The 6,294-nt window shown below is 46.1% G+C and overlaps 1 pseudogene; it reads left to right on the top strand.

Annotated features, from left to right (window-relative positions):
• The first annotated feature begins 2,544 nt into the window (after positions 1-2,544).
• LOC110343596 lies at positions 2,545-3,009 on the top strand (annotated as a pseudogene).
• Positions 3,010-6,294: the final 3,285 nt, after the last annotated feature.

Raw genomic sequence — 6,294 nt, 5'->3', positions numbered from 1 at the left:
CTAGTGACTGGGGCAGGTCGGAAGCTCAGCACATGTTGCTGAGTCAGAGGCCTACCTCTTTCTGGGTCTTTTCTGCAGCCTGTTTTGGCAGCTAAAGCAGGGGGCTGGGTGAGGGTCTAGTCCCTTCAGTCTGAGTCCAGGAAGGAAGAGGGAAAGGGTTGCAAAACGAACTCTGGCTGAGAGAGTGTTCACATAAAGCTCCAAGAGGAAACTGAGAGAGAGAGAAGCCCAAGGCATAGAGTCACTGGGGGGATTTCAGGAGGTAGCTGAGAGGGAACAGGGTTGCAAAGTATGGGAGCTCTGGCTGAGGGAGGATTCCTAGAGATCAAGGAAGACTTGAGGAAGAGGCAGAGCAGGCAGCTCTTGTAGGAGGAAGTTTGTATGCCACCATTAAACATGTGACTTATTAGAGGCGCATACAGATGAGGTAATAAAAGGGCAGTTTACCACACTGCTAACCACACCCACTTTAGGCAGGACTAAAGACATATACGGCTGGACATAAAGACGAATACGTACGTAGGCGGAACTACGTCACTAGCCAGGCCCACTTTTGGGCATGGCTAGGGGGCGTTATGGGGGAAGGTATAAAAGACAGCACACAGGAAGTCTCGCGCTCTTTTCCCGGAGTTCAGCTTCCGGTTCGGCAGGGGAAAACTGCTTGTCTCGTCTGGGTTACTTGTTTGGTATCTTGTGAGTAATTTCTACAATAAATACTTAGCTTTACTTCCAGTAAGTGTCGCTTATCGTTACAGCGTCCTTTGGAGCCTACAAGCTCTGAAGGGGCAGAGAGGAAACTCCAGGAGACAGCTACAAACACATCTGAGGGGAAGGGAAGGAAAGGGTCACGGAATAGCCTTAGGAGGGTGTAAAGATGTAGGACTTCCAGGAGAGAGGGACAGAGTCATAGAGGCCCAGAAGGGCTTAAGGAAGCTGAAGGTCTTAGCAGGAAGCTCCTAGGGGAGGTGAGGGAGTTCAAGGAAGGAGTAGAGAGAGCAGAGGACAGTTAAGTGTCATGGTGACAAGAATTTCAATCTGGGGATTGGGAATGGGAGATTTGTCAAAGAGAAATGTCCCAAATCACAGAGCATGGGTGTTCCTTTCCACATGACAAGGGCTTTTGTGGCAATAGTAGACAAAGCAGGCAGCTCCAGGTGACACCCAGTAAAGGAGGAGAGAGTGCTGAAGAGGTGAGCTGGTAGAGGCTTCTGGGAAAAAAGGGTGACACCCGGTAAAGGAGGAGAGAGTGCTGAAGAGGTGAGCTGGTAGAGGCTTCTGGGAAAAGAGAGGGGGTAAGTGTCTTTAGTAGAGAGATGCCCTTGTAGCAGGCCAGAAGGATGAAGAGATGCTCCTGGGTAGGGCACAGTAGGCTCCAGGGGCCATAGGACCAGTGCCAGGAGGCATAGCAGGCTGCAGGAGCCAGAGAGACAGGGAGTAGAGAAACAGCTGAAGAGGTAGACTCTGGAATTTGAAGTCAAATGTGGTGGGTGACAGAAGCCAGCAGAAACAAATGATCCAAACATATATTAGAAGAGTGGGATCAGCAACTTGAAACAGAGACCTAGTTCCTTGGAAGGGAACTCATATACGCAATCCCAGGTTTGGGCACCAGATGAATGAAAAAATGAGGACATGACTTATCCCAGGTATGGTTGAGGCTGTTGGGTAGGGTATGCCAGCCAGGATGACTCTGTAGCAGGCACCTGTGAGTAGGGACTAATGGAGACGGATGGCCAGAGTGTGCTTGATACGTTAAATGGGCATCTCGGCCATCTGTGCCTGGTTTCTTTGAAACCTTACATATACACGGTGCATTTACAGCTGTGCCATTGTGATGAGCAAAACAACAGCACCACAAAGGGGCAACGAAGAGATCAATCAGTAAGGGCACTGCTTCTGGAGGCCGGTGGGATTAAACTAGTAGAAGTCAGAACTGATGCCGCAGAGCCCACCTCTGAGGAGTCACAGACCATATGAAAGATTCCTGTGTGCTTCACTCAGGGGAACAACAGTGGCCACAAATGGCCCAAGTAGATGCAAAAGAGCAGTGAAAAAAAGCAGATGTCACTAAACACACATACACACACACATACAAACACACATACACACATATACACACATGCACACACACCTACACGCATGCACACATGGTGGAGGAGAAGGAAAGGGAGAGGGAGACAGAGAGAGAGAGACAGAGACAGAGAGAGAGACAGAGAGAGAATAGAATACAAAAAAAATCATTAAAAAAAGACACGAAAGGAGACTGGAGATATTGCTCAACAGTTAAGAACACTGGCTGTTCTTCCAGAGGAAACAGATTTGAGTTCCAGCACTCACATGGTGTCTCATAACCATCTCCAGTTCCAGGGGATCTGACACCCTCTTCTGACCTCCTCTGGCACAAGGTACACATGCGATGCACAGACATACGTGAGCCAAAATACTCATACACATTAAATAAATCAATTAAAATGGATGACAAGAGACGCTGCTGCAGCCCACACCCCTTCCTTTCCAACCTCCTCAGACCCTGCAGCCACAGCAATGTTGATACCTGTGAAAAGCTGAATTCACATCTACAAACTTTTTTTTAAAAGAAGGAGTGGTGGTTTCCAAGAGAAATGTCCATATGCACAAACACCCCGAGCTAGCAAACAAGAATGTGCCCAGCCTTCATGTAATAAAGGTTATGCAGTTTCTCAAGTCCAGACTACATGAAGTGGTTTGCCTAGTGACATTTCTATTGGCACCGTATGAATGAAGGCATCCAATAGCTCCCAGCCTATCTCTGGAGATTTCACCAGCTGCCCTGTGACACAGTTGCGCTGAGAAGGGCAGGTCTCAGTCCAAAGGTCTGTGAGTTAATCTGCAAGATTCACAAGAGGGGAGAGAGAAAGGTAATCCAGAGGGATCAGTGAGCCGCTGATGTTGGCAGGAAAGCTGGCTCTGCAACCGAATGCTAGTTTAGAAGTGGCTTTGGTCAGGGGATATGGTCAGCCCCCTCAGTGAAATTGGAGATTGTGTTGAGTTGAATGAACTTAAAAGAAAAACATGAAAAAAGAATGACAAAGGTATTTTATTTTTCTAAAAGACATAATTCATGAAAAATTCCCACTGTCCATCTTATACATGAAATATTACCCCATTAAAATATGTAAAACAAAAGGTTTTATGATACAAGGAGAAACTGCCACAAATGTGATTGCAGTGGGATATTTTACACTCTTCTGAGGGAGACAGAGGCCATGGCTAGCATCCTAATTGTTTTCTGGCCAACTTCACACAAGCTAGAGTTACATGGAAGGAAGAACCTCAATTGAGAAAAGGCATCCATCAGATGGCCTGTAGACAAGCCTATGGATCATTTTCTTGATTAATAATTGATGTGGGAGGACCCAGCCCATTAAGGACAGTGCCACCTCTAGGGAAGCACCAGGGTATACAAGGAAGCAGGCTGAGCAAGCCATGGGTCATAAGCCAGTAGACAGTGTTCCTCCATGGTTTCTACTTCAATTCCTGTCTCCAGGTTCCTCCCTTGAGTTCCTGCTTTGGCTTCCCCTGGTAGTATGCTCTACCTGTGAGCCAATTAAACCCTTTCCTCCTCAAGTTGCTTTTATCACAATAACAGAAACCTAGCTAACATAGTATAGGAAACATCTCCCCAGAGGCCATGTATTAAAGCCTGGTGCAAGTTATGGTGTGCTGGAGAGTGGTAAAGCTTTTGTGAAGTGGGACCCAGGAGAAGGACATGAGGTCATGGGAGATATGGCCCTTGAAGGGGATGGGAGACCCTGGTCCCTTGCTCTCTGCTTAGCATGTATCAAAAGGTGAACAGCTCTGTTTCCTAGCATATTCCCCATCATGATGTTGAACCTTGCCTCAAGTCCAAAGTGACAGAGACAAGAAGCCATGGGCAAAGACCTCTGAGCAAAAATAAGCCACACAGATGTTTTGTCACAGCAGTGGAAAACCAACTAACAAAGTATAAAAAAACAAAAGTTCAACAAGAATGTATAAACCCTGACTAAAGCAATAAATACTCTTGCTTTAGCAGACACCTCCTTTCTCCGTCCAGGACAAAACTTTGTTGAGTTATGTCAGCTCTCATGTGAGTTTTTTTTTTCTTTTAAGGAAAAAGCCTTTGGAGGGACAGATCCAGGCTGAGTGGGGTTGAGGACCACTTCTACAGCTGTAGCTTATTTGTGCCCCTTAGTTGAGAGTGAGAATCTGTGGTGGTTTGCATGAGAAATGTCCTCTATAGGCTCATATATTTAAATGCTTGGTCCCCTGTGGGTGGCGCTGTTTGGGGAAGCTCTTGAATCTTTATGTGGTGGTTTGAAAGAAAATGGCCCCCAAAAGGGAGTGACACTATTAGGGGTGTGGCTCTTTTGAAGTAGGCATGGCCTTGGAGGAAGTGCGTCACTGTGGAGGCAGGTTTTGAGGTCTCATGCTTAAGCTTTGCTCGATGTCACAGTCGACTTCCTATCGCCTGAAAGATGTAGGTCTGTCAGCTCCGTTTCCAGCACCATGTCTGCCTGCACACCGTCGTGCTTTCCACCATGATGATAATGCACTGAATGTCTGACAGTGTAAGCAAGCCACCTCAATTGAATGTTTTCCTCTGAAAGAGTTACCATGGTCATGGTGTCTCTTCATAGCAATAGAAACTAAGACAGAAGTTAGTGCCAGGGCCTGGGAGATTGTTATGATAGACTTGACAATGTTTTTTGTTTTTTGTTTTGTTTTTGTTTTTTTGGAGGAATTTGAACCTGGTACTTTTGGTTAGGAAAGCAGTAGAATGCTTTAAACACTGCTTAATGGGCCATACTAGTGGGAGCATGGAAAGCAATGGTGTTGAATGTGATTTGATGAACTGTGTCGATAAAGAGGTTTCAGTGAAGAATTGTAGTATGTTGCCTAAAGACTGGTATTATGCTGTTTTGGTGAAGAAAGTGGCTGCTTTTTACCCTTGTCCAAAGAGTCTGCCTGAGACTAAAGTGAAGGGTTAACCCAAAAGGGTTAATTCCCTTGGCAAAGGAAATCTCAAAACAGCTTAGTATAGGCTCTGTCATGTGGATGTTAGTTGTAACTCTAATTAAGATTCATAATAAATCTTGAAAAACCAAAAAAAATATTTATAATAAAAAAGGAGCAAGCAGGGTAAATTACAAAATGTAAGTTTTGAGGAGAAAAGGAGTACCAGGAAGTGGAATGAAGCTAAATCCTGTGTTCAAGTGCCACACCCTGCTGCGCAGCCTGTGTCCAAGAATGTGCAGAGGGTATCGGGATTGATTACACAGAGACCAGTCGGTGGTGAAAGAAGGCTTCAAGAAGCCCCAAGAAGGCCCTGCTTTATTCTTACTCCGGCTGGTTGTATGCCCTGACACCAGTGTTGGGGTGGGGGTCAGGAAGAAGCGGTTAGTCATTGGAAAAGGCCAAGGTCAGGGTGTTCCTGTGGGCGAGCCCTTATCAGAAACTTACTGCTCCGGTAAACTTGTTTTTGGTAAACATGTTTTCCACTGGTTACATGTCTTCTCTGCAGTGGGTTACAGCTGCCTGCTCCCAGGCTGATGGGGAAGTGAGCCTCCGGCCAAGGTCTCTTGTTCCCACATTCAAGGATGTAAATGGATTAAGAAATGGAATAAATGGAGTGGTGACCTTCTAGCAAGATCCCATCCAGCCAAGTTTCCAACTTGTGAAAAGGATCTAAAGAAAAGTTTGAAACCAGGTTTGGTGGGGCATACCTTTGGTCCAAGCACTGAGAAGGCAGAGGCTGCCTAATGAGTTTGAGGACAACCTGGTCTAGAGACACAGTTTTGGGTCAGGCAAGCTTGGGCATCAAAGGGCAGAAAGCTGGTGAAGATGTACTTGAATGAGGGGCCATGTTTCTGCCTCAGTAATCCACAGAACTTGGCAGATTCCGCCATGTGGTTCTGGTCTTAGAGTTAAGGGTAGAAGAAACATATTAAGAAATTTGCCTCCATGCCTAGTAAAGCCACCGAGGACAGGCATGTGTCAGGGGTGTCCCTAAATGGAGGCCTAGAAGAGAGGCCATTGTTTGAAGCTGTGAAATTGAAGCCTGGATTGCCTTGTGGAACCCAAAATATTAGAGATGCCAGAGTCATGGGTTACCTGCCAAGGAGAGCTGCTAACAGGGAGTGGAACCAGCCCAATAAAAAGAAGTGAGTTGCAGTCAACAAAGCTGAACAGAGTTGGAGATCTAAAGAGCATTTTGACATCAGACATGAAGGTACAGAATTTGGAGTTTGCACAGCTGGTTTTCTGTCTTGCTTT

The sequence above is a fragment of the Mesocricetus auratus genome, unplaced genomic scaffold (genome assembly GCF_017639785.1).
Source record: "Mesocricetus auratus isolate SY011 unplaced genomic scaffold, BCM_Maur_2.0 Super-Scaffold_4256, whole genome shotgun sequence".
Classification (NCBI taxonomy): Eukaryota; Metazoa; Chordata; class Mammalia; order Rodentia; family Cricetidae; genus Mesocricetus; species Mesocricetus auratus.
Note: the sequence above shows the minus strand (reverse complement) of the source record. Positions and strands in the feature narration are given on the sequence as shown.